The 24,816-nt window shown below is 35.2% G+C and overlaps 1 long non-coding RNA gene across 15 annotated transcripts in view; it reads left to right on the forward strand.

The window, feature by feature from the left end:
• LOC140329280 (uncharacterized) overlaps window positions 1–24,816 on the forward strand; it is a 293,563-nt gene that overhangs the window by 74,005 nt on the left and 194,742 nt on the right. For 14 of the 15 annotated variants that reach the window (XR_011920458.1, XR_011920459.1, XR_011920454.1 and 11 more), the window contains one exon: window positions 13,452–13,535. The exons of the other annotated variant lie outside the window; for it this stretch is intronic. This is a non-coding gene — a long non-coding RNA (uncharacterized lncRNA). The remainder of the gene's footprint in view (window positions 1–13,451; window positions 13,536–24,816) is intronic. 15 annotated transcript variants of the gene reach the window in all.

The following is a 24,816-nucleotide window of genomic DNA, read 5'->3' on the forward strand; positions in this document are numbered from 1 at the left end:
CTGTTCGGACATATTTCTGTAAGTTACAGGTCTACAATTTAAAAAAAAAAATTTCATGAAAAACAGTGTAACGCTTTTGGAACAGAAATCTAGACATCAGTGTAACGCCCAGGTGGATAATGCAAACCTGGTCTTCTCACATGATGGGCCAGGCATCAGGTTTGCCCCCCGTTATCAGGAGCATGGATCCATGTTTTTGTACTGATGGGGAAAGGTGACTCGGCTTCACGACTAACTTGAGGCTTTTATAGGGCTTTCAGTCTTTATTCCTGGTGAATGGTGGAGGAAAAAATTCAAAATGTTATGTAACTATTATTAGTTGGTTAAATATGAAATATTGAATATAAATATTTATTATGTATCAGAATAGCCAGCAAGTATAGCTCTATAATTTGCTCTCTACACATTTTTACAGCTTTACGTTGCATAATTTAATTCTATCTATTGCTGTGCCTATCTCTAAAGAACATACATTGAATAATGAGAGAAGGCCCCACTCCCCAATCTTTATGTCATACAGGTTCACAAACCTCTCATAAGTCAATTGATACTCTTTGCATGATTATTAGATAGCTCACAATTTGCAAACACTGTCATGGAGGTATCCTTTATTAAATTTTAATTTGGCATTTTGGCATGTTGCTGTAACACATTTATTGTGTTCTTTGTTAATAATAAAATATTCATAAAACCAATTACTAAAAACCCATATGAGTTTCAACATATGCAACTGAAAATGTAATTTTTAATTTTCAGTATTTGGTAATTTGCAGATTTTGTTACGATAATACTTTCTGATCCTGCCACAAACGTTTTCCTGTTATAGAGTGACTTATCAACTCAATGATATTGCCAGCAAACTGTCCAATTGTCAATTTGACAAAAAATGTACTATTTACTATTATGTTTGTATGGTGATGTAGTAACTGAAGCCATTGTAATCCTGGGAGATACGTTCAATGCTTATATTATTAGTACCGAGCTAGATTCAGCATTGTTGTAATTTACCCACTCTGAATCCCATATACATCGTCTTGTAATCTGTAGTTTGTATTTTTGACAGTGACCTAATGAAAATGTCCATATCATATAAATTTATTAGTCTGTATTCCATGTAGATTGTTATTGGATGTAGGGTCAATTAGGAATTAAAGAGTGAGTGTTGAAGTAGTTAAAGTTGAATTTATTTGTTGATTTTAATGTCGAATCTCCTGTAGATATGGAAAAAAAAAGTGGTTATACTTTCGGATTAAATCAGGCTTTCCAGCTCATTCATCTCCTGACAGTGGGAGGGGACAAATAATAATGTATATATTAAAATCCAACATATTAATTGAAAGGATTACATGCATACATACATAGGCAAGATTGCGGCATAAACCTGCACTGTCACTATAGTGTGTGTAGGAGAAACTTAAATCACTTGTGGGTGGAATGAATTTATGATTAAATCGGCAATACTATGAAACTGAAACAGACTGTGTGTGCGGGGAGTTACCACTGCAGACCAGTTCATCTTACATAAGTCATCCATGCTGCAAATAAAGAGACAAGATAAATATTTATAGCACAAGATAATCCTTTACAATTTAGTAGCAAGCTATATTTATCTATTTTTTTATTATTAATAACAATAGTAATAATAATAGATTATTTGTCATTGTATAAAAGGCTAGTTAGTTTGTATATAGGATGTACATAATAATGTCATTTATTTTTGAATATTGTTGTTGGGGGTATGCTTTCCCTTTTCTGTTACCAGGACAGGACGGGACACAGGTTCTCACAGGTCCTGGCATATTAAAGATTATACAAACCAAATCACTAAAATCCTGTTTAAAACAGACCTATCACCACATTTTTTTACTTTATATAAAAGGGTAGATAACATCTTTATATAAAGCAAAAACAGGTTTGTTTTTTTCTAAATACAGTTTTCTTTTTTTAAAAAAGAAAGGCAGGCCGACTGAATGGGAAGCCTAGAGCCTCCTGGGATACATACGTCAAGCTTTCGAGCTGCTCCTTTGACTTCTCCCTGCAATGTAAAAAAACAATTTCCACTCTCATGTATGCGCATTTTGGTCCTCTTGCCCTGTCACACAGACGTCAGGGGACGTCATAGGGGGTTACTGACAACTTGCTATATACACCAACAGTTTACTTCACACCATAGCCTAGATTTTGCAGTGTGCATGCTATGACACCTCCTAGCGGAAGTGTGACCAGGCACTACTCCTGGCTTCTTTTTTTGGGTTGCATATCATTTGCTATTTTTTTTTAAGTTTGTCACAATAAAAACTATACTTTATGGTAGTTAGGTAAAGTACTTCATAAATTCTGGAATTTAGATAATCATTTCAAAGAACTAAATTCTGACACTAGACAAGTCTTTTATTGCGGAACAGACAGATGGTATCCCTTTTACAATAAAATAACCTTACCTGCCAGATTACATTTTTTTAAATGCTTGGAATGTGTTGTGTTAGAGACTGGCAGAAAGGCATGATCTATTCTACAATACTGATGGTGAACCACCAAAAATTAAGTGTGGATTTATCTCCTTCCAGACATCAACTAAATTATGTTGAGGGAGTAGAGAGGCCATTTACAAACCTAAATGTGGGGTAAGATTATTTTTCTAAGGTTTGTTCCTATGCTAGATTGGAGTCTCCCATCATAATCAAATGATTGATTAATCATTGATTGGGAATGATTAGCAAAACAATAAATGAAAAAAAAAAGAATTGTCCAGATGTGGGAGCATAATCAACTAAACAACTCACTTAAGGAGCCTGAAACCAATACGTAACTGCCCTCAGAGTCTTTGATTACCATTTCTTTGGTAATTAAAAGATGTTTGGAGATACCTATGAATTCTTAAAAAAATTGAAAAGGACTTTGAAGGTACTGAGAAAAAAAAACTTATGAAAGAACAGAATGTGAAATTATATATTTGTTGTATAAATACATCCAATATTATTCAATTAAGAATCAGCACTAGCAACAGATGGAGTGGGGGATGGTACATCCACTTGTTAACTGCTGTTGAGGACCATATGTTTTACATAAACTGAATCATATATGGATCATAATTTTGTAATTCAGCTTTCAACATGTTTGACATTACTTCTTTACGAGAGCATAAAAAAGTGTATAAAGCGCTTTGAAAATTAACAATCAGGTAGGTCTTTATTGCAGAAAGGGACAAATGATGTCCCTTCTGCAAAATACACATACTTACTGAATCACTGTCTTAAAAAAATGCTCTTTGAGCTGTTGCATGCGCTAGTAGGATGCCAGGACTAAATTTACTCCTGTATGCATGCCCTGCGAATCAAGATGGCGGAAGATCAAACCAGGAAGAGAAAAAGGAAGATGGCTATGCCCACAATGGAACGAGGACAGGTAAGTGAGTAGCAAAGTGAGGTGAGTATGAGTGTAACTTGTGTATTGAGTGTATGACCTGCCATTAGGTGATCTCCTGAGCAAGGTTTAGCAGAAGACTTGAGTGTGAGCAGTGGATGGAAAGGATTCGCCACTTTGAGAGCTGGAGCTCAGGTACTAAATGGCCTAGAGTCTTCTTCTTACCTGTAAGTCTACCTTCCCCCCTGTAATACATTTCTAAAACAGTGTTGTACTTTAAAAAACACACGGATTAAATCTTCAAGTAAAAGCAGCTCCTCGGCTTGATTGCAGGTTTATTAACAGCTCAAGAGGCACAAAGTCATACAATAAAGCCTCTGGTTGTACAGATGAATGACATGGCCCCATTTTTGTGGATGTTTATCATGTGCATTAAACTGTCTTTGTACATCATTTATGGCAGTCTTTTTTACACATTACATAGTCATGTTTTACGTTTATCACCTGAAAAATACTATGTAGCTTTCATTGAGAAGTATGCATCTAGAAAAAGAAGTGTTTGTGAAAAGCAGCATCACTAACATGCCACAAAGGATAACCAAATTGGAAAACAAAGCATTTATAGCAGTTGGTTATTATACATAGAACTGTAGTAAGGTATATTGCTTGTAACTATTTTTACCTAGGATCTCCTGATCTGACAAGTAGCTATGATTTGGGTGGTATAATGCACAGATTAATTTGCTACTCATTTAATCATCTTATATATGAAACAAAATGACAAACAGCTTTAGTATATCCGTTTGACTTAATAGAGGTGGAACATGTTTAATTTTATAGTGGGTGGGAACAATGGAAATCCCCATAGCAAACAGTTCAGATTATAGATAAAACCTCAGTAATGTCCCCAAACGATATGCATTGCTGCATTTTCTTCCTCTGACAAATTTGGGGGGTGTATTTCTGCCTATATAAAAAAGTTATATGCACTTTTATGTGCAAATTATGTGCTGTGTTTAACAAGATAAGATGAGACTGCCATATTACACTTCCTTCCAGCCTGGTTATGTGAACTTCAAGATAAAAGATCTGTATAAACCTTTTTGGTTTCCCTTGACCTTTCCCTAGTAATGTTTTGGGGCTTTGAGTATACCAAATGCAGAAGAAGCAAATCTAAAAAGCACAAACTTCCCCAAATAAATGCAAACATGTTTACCTGTATTGAGGCTTTTTGTCATTTCCCTGACATTTTTTTTATAGTCTATCATAAATGTTATTCGTTACAGTTGGTCGCAGGTAAACTGATATGTGATAGCATGTTATTGACATGCATTACTTTGTTTGTTGAAAATGAAGATTTTTTTTTAATATAAAGGAGGTTTAGAGTATTGTAAAGATTGAGTGAATACATTTTGGTATTTGTTTTATTTATTTAAAAACAAGTTTTATGACACATCCATTTTCATTTTTTACTGTTCAATGACACTTTAATGCCTCTTGGGGGAGACATTCATAAGAAAATTGACTTTATCATTTTATATACGACCAAATTACTTTGTTGTCTGCATATAGGATGCTATTGAGGTATTAAGACAGGACTCCAGTGCAAGAAAGCTAAAGTAAAAAGTGGTTGTACATATAGTTCTTTAGTGACAAAATAATAAAGTAACTATAGCAGAAAAAAAATTAAGTGTGCACTAAAATATTATTTATAGTATAACTGTAAAAATAAAAAGTTAAGTTAGACAAACTATAACATGACATTTAGTTTGCTAAAAACACTTTTTTTTTTAATGTATTTTTAAATACTTCAAGTACTTGATTTCAACCTTTTCTATATCTAAGCACTGTTGTTAAAATGGGGAAAACAGTGGACTATTGATGTGTGATACAGTATATGTTATAAAAAAAATTAGAAGACAGATTGTTGTCACTCTAAAACAGCAAGTGCCTGAATGAGGAAACTCACAGTAGGATTTCCAGCTATTATTTTATTGCAAGCTTGCAGATTGCCTAAACAGTTTTCCTACACAGGTAGTCCCTTAGTTAAGGAGGGAGTCCCTGGCTTGGAGGGGGTGTTTCGAATGGCTTGCAGAAGAAGTTTTGCTGTAACATCTTGTAACTTTCTAATGACCAAGACAAACTCTGCAGTTGTTTATTTTTGCATATCAAAGAACAGCTTGCTCCAGAAGTTAATGAATGTCTAGGCTCCATAAAGGTTTTTTTGTTTTGTGATTAACTCACAGTGAGGATTTTATAGAGTAACTGACACCATGTTGCCTAATAATATGTTAAGACAAACATCTGTCCAAATTGCATTTATTAAAATAATGTACCTGTTCCGACTTGCATACAAATTCAACTTAAGAGCAAACTACAGTTCCTATCTCGTATGTAACCGGCGGACTACCTGTACAAGAAAACGTCCAGCCATGTGTTTCTGAACATTTAAATTCTCCCCAACTAAGGGTTCAGGAGCTAAAGCCCGTGCTCATGAATACCACAAAAAAATGACTTTAAATAAAACACTGATAAATATTATGAAAGTTTTGCTGTAAGTCACTTTTGACTTCTGAGTGGTTTTATGGATTAAGTTTCTCTCCAATGAACTGGATTTAGCTAGGCTGGTAGTGGCACTGGACATATTTGTTATGGCATTGTTGAATAGTTTTATAATGTATCTGTTCTAGGTCTGAAAGTATGAACTCTTAGCTAACTACATTACAGGAAAATGCATACATATTTTGGTCTTTTGTACCAGCGCCTTAGCACTGGGCTTCTTTCTGTTACCTCTCCTGCCTAAATGTGACAATTCAGTGATCTATTATATCAAAGTGCTAGGCAAGCATGGCAAGGTAATGAGTAAAATTCACAGCACTAGCCAGTATTTTCTAAATACTTGGGGGCCTGGTATTTAGGGCTGTAGGGTTATGTGAATTTATATATTCAGGCACCTGTTGTAATGGACTACCAATAAAAAAACAAAAACAAAAAAAAACAAAACAATTCCAATAGTTATTCCATGTATAAGTTTGCTTTAGCAATTGACACTATTGTATGGAATAAGTATCTGTTTTGCCAACCAAATTATCTTTCATTTTCTATTTCACAAAAAATATGATCTAAATTGATCAATGTCATAAAAGAGGTAGAATGCTTTAAATAAATAACTTGATGTGTGGCCATTACACCACCATTGTAATATCCTCATAGATCCTAAAACACTTTTAAAAAAAACTCTTACAATTGCTACCCCTCCTGAAAACCATAAAGGTATTTTTCAAGCGCTTTCTGCTATTGTGTTCCAGTAAAACAACATTTTTGCCGGTGCGTATCCTAAAGTCAAGCTCATTGAATCACTAGAATCGAAATTTTAGATGGCAATACCAAAACCACACAGGGTGATTACAAAAACATTACAGCTCAACGTATTGTATCTGAGTCAGTGCAACAATAACAGTGTACATAGTTTCTTACTCATTTGCATGGAGGTTCCTTCAATGTCTGTGTGAATTTAAACGTCAAACCAAGGACAGCTTTATCGGCTAGATACGTTATTTTTAACCATATAGTTGGCTAATAATTGTCAAATATTTACAGCAAAAATGATTTATTATTGCATATAAATGTAAACTCATGCTCGTAATCATGCTTTTTTTTTTTTTAACTGGAGCCTGGAGGAATAAAGGAATGTTACGGCAATCTCTGTTTATTGCTGGTGGAACGTGTTACATGCAGATAATAGAAAACACCGCTTTCTGAGGCAAACATACCACAGAGAATGCTAGTATTGTTTTAGATATGATCCCAATGATCCCTAGACTCTTTGAACATAACTAAAGAACAAACAAGTTGTTTGTCTGTCTGTAAATTTCAAGAGCAAATCATAAAACAAAATTATATATTCATTATATATTCATTTTTAGGGTGTATTCTTAGTTTCCATGAAATTACCTTAGTATTTTTTTTATTATTTTGTTATGAAGTATGTTATTTAAATATTTAAACTTTATTAAAAGGAAATTTGATTTTACAGAGAGAAACAGTAGAAATGTGTTCAACTCTTATCATACACATTTACATGGTCCTGTTTTCGTTTTGTGGGATGTTTGGGTTGTAATTTTAAAAGATAGAAAAAATTATATTTGGAAATCGTACCTTCCATATTTAAATTGAGAATTGTACAAAATTACTTAAGAATTACCAAATTCAGGATAAATATAATTGAGATTACTGATTATTTTGTGTACAATTATTAATTACAAATATTTTAAAAATATAAAAAAAGCTTCAAAAATCATTTATAAATGATATATTTTAGAATAAATCTGTAATACAAAAGGTATTCCTGCATATATTAATGCAGGAAACAAAATATTAATCTGTTTATTATTTCCCTCTTGTCTGCTTGAAAAAGTGAACAGATTACTTTAGTCTATTTTATTACATTTGTAAAGCCTCTTAGTACGTACTTCAAACATACCTATTGTTTAAATATCTGTTCACGCGCAGCGTTGTATATCACTTTTACTGAGAATTTTTTGTTGGGCTTTTATACTCTGTCATTATAGCTGAAGCAGAAACAGTCATTTGAAGAGTTGTGGTAGAAAGTGACAGGGAAGAATTTACTGAATAAATAGTATGTAAAATAAAATTCAAGCCACAAATGAAATATATCCTTTCATATATTCATGTGTTACAACAAACATTTATATTTAAAAAGGCTTAAAAAACTTAGATATTAAACAGTCAGTAATAATCTGTAGGCATAGCTTTATATATGTATATGCATGTTCTGTGTATCGCTGATGATTCTTATCTGTATGGTTGTCACCTTTAGGTTTTAGTTAATATGAAACTCAAACATCTGTGTGTTCAAAAAAATGAAGCAAACACCACAACACCTACAGGGAAAGATTATTATTCAATCATGTAAACAAGATTCGAACATTTTATTGTTTATGCCTTATTGTTTATCATATAAAATTTTGACACATAAAAACATATTATTTGATCACTATGAAAAGAGAAAATGAAAAGTTTGAATTTTCTGTGAAATAGTACACATTTACCTTACAAATCCTGGCAATTATAACTCTGTAAAACATGTGTGCTCATCTTGCAGGCCCGGCAGATATTGTAACAAGGTAGTATCTACTGAGAACGTGACCAGATTCCATGAATTCATGATGGTAGCATTGCTGTCCTCGAAGAAGTTAGAGTTGTGTGCCTCTTGCTGGTTCTATTATAATTTGGTGGAAATTTAGTGATATTTGCTGGTATTTTATATCTGATATATGTATGTAAATTAGGATTAAATGTTGTGTTTTAGGTAGGATGTGAGTAGGCTTCATCCCTCTGTCTTCCTTCGAAGTAACTATTGTGCATTTTTTCCATTAACTGTGGTTACTGTTCCTCTGCCTTTTCACTAATCTCAGTCTTAGTCACTGGAAAGGCATTGACCTACTCAAGCTGCAGAGTCTCTGCTAATAATATATTTACACTCATTTTCTAATCATGCCATTGCTGTATATCTGGGTACTTGTGCAGTTTGTTTTAAATCAAGGACTAGCAGTGCATGGAACCAAGTACAGCTGCCAGATATACGGTAAATATCGTTTTGTCATTTTACAGTAAAATGTTTGTGGCTTTGATCACTCTGGTGTAAATATATTGTGTTTCATATTCTCAGTACACCACTGTGTAGCAGCTTCCTGAATAGAAAGCACTGCTGGCTCTAAAGAAAAGATGAGCTCTGTTGTCATACATGATAACATTTGTTTTTGTTCTCGATGTCTGCTCCATCACTTCAGAGAAATGCAATTGGGTTAAAAAAGGCAAAGTAAAAATTGATGCACATACCGTAATGATGTGTCTGGGACAGTATTGTTTAAATGAACTGCAATTAATCTCAGAAAAAATATGAAAACAATAGTGGGATGCCTATACATCAATCAATTAAATTCCATTTTTTTTCTGCTTGTAGCTAGAGGTATCACCATATTTATAGGTTTTCATGTGCAGGTGTAAATTGACCTGTGCAAACAGGTACATTTACATGATAACTTTAAAAAAACTAACATGCTAATAAATAACTAAAAATATATCACACATGAGTTTTTACATATGTTTTGCAAACACTCCATCTTTATTTAATATTATCCATATACCATTTTATACAGGTAGTCCCTAGGTTATGTATGTGATAGGGACTGTAGGTTTGTTCCTAAGTTGATTTTGTATGTAAGTCGGAACAGGTACATTACTTTAATATATGCAATTAGGACAGATGTTTGTCTCAATATATTATTAGGCAGCGTGGTGGTAGTTACTGTAAAAAATCCTCACTGTGAGTTAATCACAAACAAAGCAATACAATAAAAAAAACTATATGGAGCCTAGACATTCAATAACTTCTGGAGCAAACTGCAGAGTTTGTCTTGGTCATTAAAGAGTTACAAGATGATACAGCTCAACCCAGCTCTTAAGATCACCCACAACCCCAGCTGTGTTTAGCAAAAGATTTCTTCTGCAAGTCATGCAAACCACCCCCTCCAAGCCTCTGCCCTGCACACAAGAGAGCCCCGTTCGTATCTAGGAGTCGTGCATATGTCGGATGTCCTTAACACGGGGACTTTGTGATGTGATTATCCCTTGACAAGAAGTGTGGATCTACATGTAGGATGTAGGATCTACATTTTTCTTCTTTGCCAGGAACTGGGTGTGTATTATGAGAGTTCTACCCTACCCTAATCCTTTCACTTTCCTGCTCTTTTATCAGCCACTTGGTAAACAAATTTAGCTGTTAGTAATTCCTAGGAGTAGTCAAAGTGCTATGTCCCTTATTCAAATTGGAACATATGGACATTTAGAAAGTGAGGTGTAAAAATCCTGTGACCTCTGCATACAAGATGCTTACAAGATGATTTACTTTTTTTAAGAATCGAAAATCTTCACTCAAAAAAACTGTGGATATCTACTCATGTGTTAAAAGCATCCACATATTATTAGGTATTTAAAGTTAACAGATATTTGTTTTTTACATGATTGGATAATAGAAATAAATATTCACACATTTTTAAATTGAAACTTCTCAACACCTTTAGAAAATTTATTTTTACAGTTTTGAAAGTGTGCATATATGCACTTTTTTAACCTTGCAACATCAGAGTTTTAAAATGTAAGCAGGAAAAATGTTGTTTCTTTGGCATATGAAGGAATGCTCCCTAATGATTATTTTAAATAAAAATGTTTTTAACAAAATATTAACTGGTAAAATCAGGACTTTTTTTAATAATAAATCACATAAAAAATAGATATGCCCAAAATACTAATACACAAAAGCTTGAACAGACAAGACATATTAATCAAAAAGTTACCAGTCTTTATCTTACACCAGCTATGTTTTACAGTTTCATAGGTCACTTAATAAGTTGAACCCAATATGGTAACACGTTTCACCAATAAACCTGTAAGTCCCTGGTCAGTACCAGTATTCTCCAGACACCAGTCCACCAATCCAATGACACAGTCTTCACCTATAGCAGCCCCTGCTCAGCCTCGGGAGACTGGTTGTATCTCCCAGCACTCGGTTGCCCCCAGGACTGCGAGCAGAGAGACTTTAAAGTCCCAGCAGCCATTAACAGTGCAGGACTGAGTCAGGAGCTGATCAGCCTCTAGAATCCCCTTTAGCTGTGCACAGCCTAACAATGGATGCTGGGGATGCCATAAATCCATCAGGCTGCATGGCTAAAGGGAAGCAGGGGCTGCTGGTATCTTAGTTTTCCTGGCTGCTGCAAATCTCTGGACAGAACAAACAGTGTTTTATATTGTGATGGCACACAGCACAGAGTCCTCAGCCAGATGCTCTCCTAACAAATTTGTTATCAGGCCAGGGATTAAATGATCGATTCCTCATCAACTATATAGATAACAACATACATTTATCGTCTTGTCATGGATGCAAACTAACAAGAGATATATCCATTTAGTCATAGAAACTAGAAAATAAGATTTCCCTATGCATTCTCAGCCATACAAGATAAAGAGAAGTGGTGTGTTCATCCTTTACTGAAAGGGACAGGCTGTCTTGTAAAGGGAGATCCTAAATTAGACCTCAGGGTGGGACAAGTCTGAACAAGAACACAGGAGAATATGTAAATCGTTTTTAACGAAGGGATCCTCAAGTTATAAAATTGTTATCCACAAAGTCAAAAGAAGTAAACGACTTTTTGTTGTTCGAACCCTTGAAAGTATATTCGCCAACTCCAGTTGTTTCTTTGCAAGGCCTTTTTATGCATTGGGGATTTTGTATTGGTTGGTTATTAAGACCTAACTTCACATTGAGTTTTGAATTGAATTGGGGAGCATTAATATTCATTTTTGTTAGTATTTAATATTTTTTTCTCTACAGTTTATATTTGATATTTGGGTGCTAGGTGCTACACTGAATTTGTAGCAATCGTGAACCTGAAGCATGAACTAAAATATAGTTAAGATCGTCTTTCCTACTACATACTTACTAAACAGTATTTGTTTTGTCGCTTTTTAATCCTTTACACTGACCAAACAATCCAGCCAAAACCACATGTCTAGCAGTGGAAGAGCGGGAAGCTTTCTCTTCTCCTGCAAATCTTGTAGTGTCTTCTTTTTTTCCACTCTGTCCCCATTTTGAACCCCCATCTCCTGGTCTCATCCTCACCAATAAACTCACTGACCTTACCATAACCCTAAATACTTTCCTTTAACCCCTCTTCACCTGTCTCTTCTTAACATCCCCTAATATACCCCTTCACTTATTATTTTCCTTTTTTTAAGGTCCAGGCCTATATTTATCCACAAACATATTAGATCATAATATTGATATGGAAATATAGTAGCCAATAGTAATCCATTAGGTTTTTCTTTACCAATAAAAGTGTTGAAAATAAATTAAATTAAGCATACCTAAACTCATGATTTTCACTTTACATAAAAGGGAAGACAACCCTTTATTGTAAAGTAAAAATTCTGTTGTTTGTTTCTTTTTTAGGTGCAACTCCCTTTTTTTTAAAAAAAGGGTGCAGCACCGCCCCCTTATTCTCAATAGCCTAGGCCGGGGGTCAGCAAACTTTTTTGGCTACTAGGCCATTTTAGGAGGTCAAGAAGGCACACTAGGCCAGACTCTCTCTCAAGTCCCGCACTGATGGCTCCGCCCCCCACCAGGACCGTCCCTGAAAGGAAATCCCTCTCCACTGCAATGCTCCGGAGCCGCAGGTGGCCGACCCCTACCGGCCGGGATTAGGCAAATCGACCAGGGGAGCCTTAGGCCAGAATGGACTACTGGCTAGGCCAGAGTTTGCCGACCCTAGGCCTAGGCAATCGAGAATGAATAGGAGTGCAAAGCCCCCTGGGATACCTACATCAAGCATCCAGAGAGGCTCTTGGGTGCTCCGTGTGTGGTACCCTATGACACCCAATCTCGCACCTGGGTCAGGTGACCTAGGAAGAAGAACCCGGAAAAGAAGGCAAAGATGGCGGCGCCTGGAACAGCGGCATGAAGGCGGATGCTGGGACAACGCGGGACCCGATGGAAGAGACCTGTGGATGGATCGAACTGCCTTCAGGATGGAAGGTAAGTGTATTTTTTGTGTATTGTCATATTTTGAGTTTAGTTCCTCTTTAGGATTACTGATTGGTTCCTATAATATTCTGGCCTTCCATCAATATTTTTCATTTATTAAATAGGCTCAGTACTGCTAAACCAGTAAAGCTACGTTAAAGCAACATAAAAAAAACTTCAACCTGCAGTGACATTCTTAATCATGCAAAAATGCTTTCTACCAGACCCTCCATTTATCTGAACAAACAATTCTCAAAGTTTATATGTACAAAATACTTAGAGAATATGTAAACTTCTTATTTCAATTGTATACAAAAGGTTTGCAGTATTCAAACAATTACAGTATTTGTAATATTTTTAGTTTCAAAACAATGTTTTTTCAACCAAAAAATGAAGAAAATAGAAAATCTGCAGTCACGAGTATTACTAAAGAAAATATTTGGTTTTATCAAACAAAATTTTTACGACAAAAAATGTTCTTTTCCAGGAACTATGGATTGTAAAGTCAACTGTCTTGAAAAAGTAGAGCTACTTTGTCAGTATCTAAGAATAATTAAGAAATTTACAACTGGTAAGTTCTATAATACAATATTTATATACAAATTTCAACTATTGACTAAGCAGTAGCGCTGACTTGTACTTGATCATAGCATATACATATATTTTTATTAACATAGGTTTCTGTAAATAAGGAACCAATTTTAAAATGTATTTATCCTACATAAGTAAAATATGATTTCTAATAATTATGTTTAAAATGTTGATATATTATTGCGTGCAATTTGCTTCCAAACCTAACCTAATGTTTAGTATTTTCCCATTAGTGTGGCTATGTTTATCAATAAAACCCATAAACCCCCCTATTGGTGCATCACTGTAATGACCAGACCCTACACCTAACTGGATGGATGAGCAGACTTTGACACTACCAGACATGCTGGAGTTGGGCTTAAAGTGTCTTGATATTCAGCTTTACCAGTAGGCACACACTAGGTGTGTATGCGTTCCAACAAGTCTGAACTTAATGACTGACAGCATCTCCACCATGACAGTGTTGTTTTAAGGCCGATTTCTGGTCAAACTGATATGTCCATCCCCTCACTTAAACTTCCCATCCCAGACTTACTAACTGCTGACATTAATAATAAAAAATATCAAAATCCCATTTGTTGTTGTTCCTGCCTGGTTGGATTCTGGTACTGGTTGGATTCTTCTGCCTGATGTGAGCACTTTGTAATAGCTGTCTGAGTTGAGGTACTTTCCTGAATGGACCAGACGTCAGCAATAAGAGATAAGCTGCCAGGGGGCTCCAGGAAAATTTTAAATCATAGTTTTTAAAAAAAATATCTATCTATCTATCTATCTATCTATCTATCTATCTATCTGTATATATATATATATATATTATAATACAATGTAATAAAATACAGTTATATTGTAACCAGCTATGTAGCTTATACTTTTTATAAATCTGTAGAATTGACAGGAGAAATTTATATGTAAACAGGAAGACAATGTAATATACACAGTTCTGAAAATGTGGAAATCCCCATACATGTAGGAGTGTAAGATATTTTGTGGCCAGGTACTAATTCCTTGTTCAAGTAAAATTTTCTGACCTAGTAAGGCTTCAGCGCAGTCTCAAGGAACTAGTCTATAAAGGTTACATACATATATATATATATATATCCTTCTCTTTCTTCTATACAGTACAGTGATCTGGAGTTTTATTGGATAACCAATCCTAAAGATTCCAGTAAAAGAGCTGACAATCCTTTAGATAGATTGTGTGATTGGGGAAAATTAGATAAATGAATGTGTTTATTGTATGCTATTTACACTGACATATTTACTGTTACCAAAAAATCTTTACATACCCAAGGTAAAGTTTCCAAAAATGCACTAAAACAGCAGGTCTGCTAATGCTAACCGTGCACAAAGACTTGAACCTTATCCCTCAATGTGCCAAGTTTAACTACAGCCACCACATTTTATGTAGTTTGTATAGAATAGGCAAGAATTAGTACTTTAGTCAATTTTATTTTTTTCTATCTGAGGTCTGGTTGTTATCAGGACATAAAGTAAGGAGTAATTTAAATGGGAAACACACACACGATAATCTACTATTCCTATACTTACCATTTAACTTTTTAGCCCAATGAATAAATTACAAACTTACAAAATGTTTGCAATGTAAAAATAGCTATTCTGTGGTTTAAGAGTTATTCATTGAAATCTCCTAAATCCTACCTAGCATGAGTTATGTGCACCCATAGAACATTCTGATCAAGTGCTGCTTTACTCCTCTACCTCAGGCTTTGACAGGTTAATGCAAATCCAAACAATCAGCAGATCCGGCAGCGCTGTGTCCTTATGTGTGCACATTTATGTCTGTGCAAAAGGAGCCCTGTAGTAAATTATTGCTTCATTTATCGAAGAGGGTTGGGTTGCATAGTCCCACAGTTAATTTTGGCTGCTTTATTTTAGTCGCTGTTGTTTTTAGTGCTTCAAACTTTTTGTTAATGATTGAAGTTAAACTGATTATTGTTATATGAATATGTTGATGAAAAGTCAATCAGGAATGCCTTAGTTTTAATAGACTAATGTTATATTCAGTGTTTTTATTGAATCTAAAATCTAATCTGTTGAAAACACTGGTGTGTACTATCCAATGTCAGAAGACCCCCACATATACATATCTCCTCAAGGACCATCATTATCAATAAACTGAACTATCTTATTTATTATTGTCTGATTGATGTCTTCATTGGATATTTCCTTACTTGGTTTTTTGAGACAAATTTCATCAGAACAGGAAGGCACAGGAATTCCTGAATACTGGACCACACTAAAAAAACAAAATAAATCTGACAGTATGCCAGCCTTGTCCAAGGAATAAATACCTTGTCTGTAGTGGCACTTTAAAAGTGTACATATTAAACTCACACCCTGGCTTGATCGCATACCAGACTGTAAATAACTCTGTTCTCTGTTCTGTTTCTTTTGGTCCGTCTGGCATTGAGTCAGTAGTTTCAACTATGTCTTGCTTATCATGCTATCTAGTTATTCGTAACAAATTATAAACTGTAATACACTATAGAAGCTTAATGGTATATTGTTATTATTTTTATTATTATAATAATCATTATTAATAATAATAATAATAATAATAAGCTGTATTTATATAGTTCAAACATATTACGCCGCACTGTATATTAAATAGGGTTTGCAAATGGCAAAGTGATACAAACAATGACATAGGAGGAGGAGAGGACCCTGCCTAAAAGAGCTTACAATCTAAGAGATTGTATTCTTCTCTATCCTTTTCCAAAGTAAACCACATGCATCCATGTACATTGTTCAGTCTTTCATTTGGTAACCTAATTTCTTCCTTTGCCAGGGTGCTGAGATTTATCTGTGCAGTTAGTGTTTAGTGATCATATACAGAAATGCTCTGTCTGTTCAAAGAATAAATAAGGAGGAATGTCCTTTAGAATTATGCATTTCCTTTGTTTTCGTTCCCTCATTTCATATGTACCAAATTTGATGACTAAAAAGCCCCTAGGGAATTCTAATGTAGTATTTACATCCTAGCTTTTTTATTTTAAGTTCATTTCCTGTGCTCATTATGTCTGCCAAGTCCAGCATTGCACCCTTTCATGTTTGTCTTAGAGAAAAACCTCAAAACTAAATATGGTGCTTGTAAGTCAGCAAGCCCTTACCGTTTCTAAATATACATGTTTCCTTACTTTAAAAGAAAATGCTGGGACACTGTCACCACTAGAACTTTTTTTTTTAATTTGTTAAAATGTAACACCCTGCCCCTAAAATAAATGTATAAATAATAAAAAGCAAGAAGAATTCTCTAAATACAGACATGTATTTGGATTCCTATATGTTACTATTGAAATGAGTGGCAACCCCATTATTGTCAGATAGCATTAGCTTCTGGAGTGCAAGAAATTTGAAAATTGTGGCATTCATATTTGCCGTTAGCGTAACTTGGCATAAAGTGTATGTGTCTTGTGAAAGAATTAACTTACTATTTTATCAGTGCCCTGACATTAGGTTTCTGTTGCTGAAACAATCTTTCATGATCATTTTCACTGACTGGAGAAGGAACAGCACTGTTCTATTCTGTGGAGAGGGGAGAAGGAGGACGAACGGTTGACGCACTGCATGACAAGCGCCCATTGGAGTTAACTTTGCCTTTCTATCCCCTATCCTTGAACCATTCTGTCCGTTCTTCCCTGACCTCTGACATGAACAAGTTATTTTCACCCAGAGGATGGCTGTTCACTGGATATTTCCCTCCTTTTCGAACCCAAGAAATGGTTGTGCGTGCCTAAAGATTAACAGTTTTTGAAATACTCAGGCCACCTGTGTTCTCCAGGGATTTGAAAGAGTCTTTGGGATTGGCTAAGAAATGTAAAGTCAAGCCTCAACAGGGATCAGGGGTAAGCTAGTGGGTGTATGTTCTGAAAAAAGAATCAACCACACAGAGAAGACTAAAAGTTAGTGATATATAGGCCTCTGCAAACCCAAAAACAAACCTGAGCCAAACTTAGAGAACATTTAGGGTTATATGAACCTTTGAGGGTAGAAAAGCCAATGCCATAACCATGTCTGTATAACTACTAGTCTGTATTGCCAATTAAAGGACCACTTGACAAAAAACTTTCAAACATGCAGTCAGGATCTCTGGGTCAAACTTTTTTTAGTTGGCCATGTATGAACAGTTATGAAAAGTTGCGATCGAGTATCATAAATTGAAGCTGGGTGTGTTCATTGGCGTCCCCAATGGTCCCCATGTATCACAAAACTGGTGAAAATGTCTATGTCAGACACCTTTACCACATCCCACTTACCTCACAAAAGGCTACTGTATGAGAAGCATAAAATCTGGTATTCAGGGCCTCCAGGTCAGAGTGCATAAGTAAGGCGTGGAGTTGGTTCCAGTAGTCAGTGAATCTCAACAAGGCCATTCTCTGGGAACAAACGGGTGGAGCAGATTCCAAAGGACCTGCAAGATTGGTGAGCAGGGTGCAGTGATCCCCAGGATAGCAATCCTGCTGAACAGGCAAGAGAGCGAAAATTTTGGTGGTCTGCGGCTCTGGCTGGTGAACCCCCCAGTGGGATCACAAGTAGGACCCCGCTGGGGGGCGCACCAACCAGAGCCGTGGATCATGTTCCCCATACAAATCGCAGGCTCAGGCGGTCTCTGTCTCTGGACACAACCTGCCCACTCTCCTTTCGCAGTCCCAGACCTGCAATGGGAGAGTGGGTGGGTTCTGGTATCATGACGTCACTCTGGGGGAAGTGTCTTCCCCCTTTGATTGACACATGCTAGCAGCCCACATGAAGCTGAAAAGATTGTGACTATGCAAGGTCATGACACTGCAGTGACAGTCAGTTTAGCTGAAGCATTGACATATTAATGAACATAGATGATACAATTGTTATGTTTTTTTCTATGTGTTTATTGAAATTATGCAAGCGTATACAATAACAGTAATTTGAAATTCAATTTTTTACAAATAAACCAAAATAAGAATAGCAAAATAGAAAAAATAAAAGAAAGGGGTAATCAACATGTAGTAGATAAGCTTCTTCAAAAAATCAAACAAAGCAAAGTACTAGTGCCAGGAAATTGCTGGCAAGTGAGTCTGTTAAAAAACATTATTTTTATTTGATATGCAATAACAATAATAAACACTCCATTAAAAATGATAAAAACATGGGACCCAAACAAAAATGGCCTTAGATGTCACATAATGTACATAATAAAATAGAATACTATCAAAAATATTTTATTTAGTTAGTCCTGTTTTGTGGATACAACCGCTTCTTCAAGGGATTTTTGATAGTAGGATAGCATTTGCAAATGCAAATATCCAGAAACCAAAATGGTGATCAAATCCAACTATGCCCAAAGATGTTCTAACACATACCGGTAGTGTCATGGGGGCACTAGATTGCTGTCAGTGGAAAAGATGGCGCTCCCAAAATCAGGAGACCAGCATATTTACATGAACATGTTCCTCATATGGAGATATACTCCAGCTAAATGATGTCCAAACAAAACAATACTGACCAGCAGTAAAGACCAGTACCAGAGTTTAGGTCTGATCTGAAGGAGAAAGGATTTCTCAGCTATTACATGCATCTGTTACCTCTCTGGCTCCATAGAAATAATGTATGAACTCGCTTACCAGGACCATTTATCAGTCTGCATAACCCAGTTTGGAAATAAAATAGAAATAGGAAAAATATTGTATCTATGGCTGCACATACAAGAATCCTATGGCATACATAAAAGATATAAAGCTGTAATTGAGGTGTCCCACTCATATCCATTAAGCAAATTCCAGGATTCACATGATGATCCAAACATATAGAGAGATTACGATACCTCTGAGCCACGGATGGAGAGTGTGTGGATTTGTTGCTTTAATTTTTTAAGCACTATACCATGCCGCAAGGGACAAGCAGCGGGATCACGAAGGTGACCTTTAGCAGCCATACAGGGGGACTTCACCTGAAAGGTGAACAGCCGTGGATTTACTTCAGCCAGGTAGGTGAATAGACCAGTGCTGAGAGTACCCAGGAATAAAAAAGAAGGAACGCTAGGGGTATGGACTGCCTTGCATTTATCTAGTTAGGTCCTGAGAATGGAGTCGAAAGGGATTAACACGTCGTGTGCTGACATGGAGCAGTCAGGAAATTAAAAATTTCCAGTGGGATATTTGCTTTATCTTTTGTTCAGATTAGGGGTTAGATTGTGCTGCAGTTACTGCTTCTGCAAACTACTACATGTCGTGTCTCACCTCATGTAGCCTAATAAAGAATAAATAGAACAGTGGTGAGCAATTTATTACCACTTACTGACTGCTGCTGTCAAATGACAACCAGCACAGCAAACCAGGTGGAAAATCAGCTGCTAAGGTTCCAACCACCAGGAGCTGCATGGGAATGTTTGTTCCTGCAACAGGTCTAAACCTTGCCCTACTAACAGCTGTGTAAGAGGGAATTTTCCAAAACAAATATTAATACATAAATATTTCTACTCATGTTCTGTGCAGTCTTCAGGACAAAAAGTGAAGAGAATTCCGAAGTGGCAACAATTAAAAAAAATTAACCTAAAGGATTACCTTTATCCAAAATATATATAAAGATTTTGACTATTGGCTACACATTTTATTGTTTTCCAAAATATGAGGTATCAAATGCCCTTTCATTAGATCTTTGGCCGAATTTCAGCCTCAAAAATTGTGTGCTTTTTATTATGTATTATATGTTACTTTAGTTCTCCTTATCATATAAAATAAAGCAGGTTTATATTTCCCATTTCCTGGATGCAAACATGTATCTGCATATTTCCAGCATAGTGGCACATGGGTGCTGTATTAAGTTTCTATAGTATGTTTCTAGTCAGCTAGTTTTCTTTGAATTTTGGGTGTTTTTTTATACCAATAGGATCCCAGAATATGCTGTAAATCTGCCATAGCCTATCATAGCATCAAATCCTAGAGCAGTAGCTTGTTGCTGCACACTTGACATTTATGTGTATGACCACATTGAGCTTTTTTACGAAAGTCAGATGCGTGTTTTGATTTATACCATTTGTTTTCTCCAGCATGTAAATCTATACTTCTTATTGCCAACTGAAAGTATTGAATCACATGCTAGTCAGCACTGTGTATAAGAAGGTTTTTTAGCTTCTTCTGTCAACACCTTCAACAGAATGAGCTATCAGGTTCGCCTTTGAGCTATATATCACAGCAGGCAACATTAGAAAGAAGTTAGTGGCCTGAGGGTTGTAATACAATTTAGAAAGGAATTAGGGGGGATTTTCATAGTAAAACTCAACCTATGTAATTTAATATTTGTTTTTTGTTGAATATATATGAATATATATATATTTATGAATATACATAAAAAGTCTGTTTCTTCTCTGCCAAACATCGTAATATAAGATGTTATACTGTTTTTCTAAATGTGCTCTATAATTTATCACTGGCTATTAGTATTTATTGTTTTGTAAATATTATAGGCTTAATTATCTATCTAATTTTGGAGTTATACTCTCTATTCGTTAACCTAAATTAATAAAGATGCAATCATTCAGTATGACTTACATCCATTTGTCAGACTTAATACAGTTTATAAGAAAAATACGTTATATGGAACTATTTTTAATACAAAAGAAAAGATGGCCCACACATTTTCGTGCTTCAAACTAGAAATGATCAAACCACGAAAATGATACATTTTTGACTGGTTTGTTTGCATGTCGATTTGCGTGATCTGTAGAGAACAGAACAATGAAAGCAGTGAAACTGATGCACACAGCTCTAAACCATACAGCTGCTGCTTTACCTGTACATTTCCACAGCACTGACTTGTTCCTGGCTGGTCTGCTAGTAGTCTGTTTACTAGAACACTGCATATAGAGAATAGGGTCTTGCAAATAGTAAACTAGATGTAACTTAAAAAGACAAAGAGATTAGTTGACTCCTTGGGTCTGATTTATGAAAGCCTCCAAGTCTGGAGAAGATACAGTTTCATCAGTGAACCTGTGTGATCCAGCAAACTTGGAATGGATCTGGTTCATAACGTTTGCTAACAAATAGCAAATTACTTTTAAGAAATCCATTTCAGGTTAGCTGGATCACCCAGCTTCACTGATTAAAGTGTATCCTCTTCAGCCTAGGAGAGCTTTAATAAATCAGACTCATTGTATTAGGGCACCCTACATATACTTGAATGGTCTGCCATACAAATCTCAAAAGAATTCATGCATGCAACATTTTTCCTATTATGTATAAATATATTTAAATTACAAATTTTAAGGGCTACATTTCAACTTTGGCAACTTGTATCTCTGTCCTTTGTGTGTCCTCAGCTCCTGTCCTAATGCCAGCTCAGAGTTACCTCTCATGCCTCAATAGTTTGTTACATTATCATTGCATTTTGAATGAGATAATTCTACAATAAGACTGAAAAACATTAAACCGCACATGATTCTCTATGTAATTTAATGACATTTCCTACATTTAAGCTTATTTTTATCTGAGATAATTGATGGTTGTAAGTGATTTGTGACTCACTGAGGTTGAGCTAAAACATGTAGCATTCTCATTCTGCATATATAGGATTCATTTATGGTTGGAGTACTTAAATGTTTTGTTACTGGAGCTGAGTTTTGTTTATTTACTATTTATTTTTTTTCTGCAGTATCAAGCCCCCTTACTAGATCTCCAGAAAAAGAGTATGCAATTTATTTTCTTCATAATTGCACATTAACCCCCATACTGACACCCCATCCTAAGTGTACAAGATCTCTGTTTTGATAATCGTTGTATTGCAATGCCTTAAAGCAAATGAGTATTCAGGTTAGTTTTAGCATGACAAGAAACTTTACATCCACTGTCTATTTCCAAGGGTATACTAGTCAACGTCAAGGTGTTTTTCCTATTAAATGAAAAGAACAATTAAATGTTAACCATGCAAGTGCAGTTAGATGTTTATACAAGACTTTTCAGCATGGACAACACCATAAAAGAAATTTCACCACTACAAAGCTGCATAATTTTTTACTGACACATTGGAGCCATTAGTCTTTAAAAATTCTTGGGACTTATTTGCTGTTATTGTTCAACAGTAAACTTTGATTCCTTTAGGTGCTTGTCCATTTTTTTCATGTTCCAGTGTGTTGGCAAAAAATTCAAACAAATAGGTGCCTTAACACAACTCACATATTCACCAGGTTACTTAACTTAATATAAACATAAGATCGATCCTTAAGCCAGCAGTCTTTAACTTTTAAATAGGATGTATGAATTGGTAGCTGTGTGATCCAAACAAAACAGGGGATACTGTAAAAGCAAGGGAAATGTAAATCTTTTGTAAATGTTGATGAAATCTATATAATCAGTAAAAAAGTTTGCCAAAGTATTATTTTAGTGCACACAAACAAATGATAAGTATGAATAGTATCTAACCAGATATAAAGTGCATTCACAAAGTAGCATAATATGTAATACTGAAAATCTCATATTAGGTGATGCATTAAAAACCACCATAGATGTTACTCATAGTAGCAGGTTGTAGTAGCAGGTTGTATTTATTAAGACATTTGAGGTCTGTTGGATTCATGTTGCCTCTTGTGCACTCAGCCCCAGCAGATTAGGAAACACTGACAGTTGACAAATGCATGAAGTCATCAATCTAATACAACACAATCCCAGGATATAAATCCCCTGATGATTTTAACCCTTCTCACAGGCTTTTAGGCCCGTGTAAATAGGCCCATGAGAGGGGTGAAATGCATCAGAAGATTCATGTCTGGTTATGTATTGTAATGAATGGCAATTCAGCTAGAAATATATGTCAATTTCTGGATGTAGGAAAATTCATTTGGTCATGTGTCTTATAGTGTAATAGCCAAGCAGGTCTGAATCATCAAAAGAAATCACAATTGCAAGAAGACATAATGCTTTTATATATGTATGTAACAGATGGGACCTTTCATAGTTTTGGCCACAAATGTATATCATGCAAGGGGTGGGAGTTCTCATAAAATGCAATAGACCTTTTTCAGAAATACTTGTTGACATATTCTATTATTTGTTTGTGTAGTGCAAAACATGGTTTCAAAGGTTTAATTTATTTCTATGCCGGTAAGAGCATGAAACTTGGAAAACGGCTGAGTGGTTTGCATGTGGCTTTTCTCTAGCAGCAGGCACGCTTATCAGTTAAAGCTGTTCTGACTTGTTTCAATTGTTGGCTGCAATATGATATTTCGGTTTCTAATCAGAAAAAAAATACAGTAACAACTTGTTTTTATTGTCTTTTATTATCTTTTGTATTTATCTATCTCCAGATGTGCAATAAAGTAACTTTACGTAGATACTATACTTTTATATTTTTTTATATCTTGCTATACTTAGAGCTGTTGAGTATAAATGAAAATTAAACAAGCTATAAGGGATTGCAGGTAGCATTATTACTCTATATGCATTTACATGTTTGCAATATACATATATTCAATATACAATATTATTACAGGAATTTTTTTATAAATATTTTTTTATTCAAAATCTTCTTCTGTGCTTAACTGCCCCATTTCACCTAAAAGTTAAAACCAAGTATTGCCATGAAAGTGATTGTAAATGTATGGGACTGATGGGTTTAATTTAGGCTGGATTACAAAGGATAGAGTATGAGTGTTAGCACTTTAGGTATTGCAAGTTGGTCATAGAATTGTAAGTAACTATATATTTTTTTAATCCAGTCTAGAGCTTTACACAGGCACATATTAAAAGTGCAGGTAGATGATACTATTTTGTCCTTGGGTTGATATCAGGCATAATCTGGGAACTGATTCTAGTTTCAATTATATGTTTAAAAGCAAGAGCTATTTAGATCTTAAATAACTTGTGTCTTTTATTCTTACCCAAAGTTAAATGTTAACTGAATTTGTGAACACTCACTTCACCTACTGCACCACAGTTGGATATTACCCTTTCATTCTAACTCTCACCTTGGTGGGAAAAACTATCTGAGATGCTATCTTTATTGAGTTTATGGGCCATACCTTTTTCTTTTTTTCTTGGACAGTTGTGCAATGAACATTTTATAATATGAATGAAGAAGTAGACACAATAGGCCTAATTTATTAAACCTATCCAAGGCTGGAGAGGAAACATTTTCCTCAGTGAAGCTAGGTGATCCAGCAAACCTTGAATGGATTTCTTAAAATAATTTCCTATTTGTTAGCAAATGTTTTCAAACCTAGACCTGATCCATTCCAGGTTTGCTAGATCACCCAGCTTCACTGTTGAAAGTGT

The sequence above is a fragment of the Pyxicephalus adspersus genome, chromosome 4 (assembly GCF_032062135.1).
Source record: "Pyxicephalus adspersus chromosome 4, UCB_Pads_2.0, whole genome shotgun sequence".
Classification (NCBI taxonomy): Eukaryota; Metazoa; Chordata; class Amphibia; order Anura; family Pyxicephalidae; genus Pyxicephalus; species Pyxicephalus adspersus.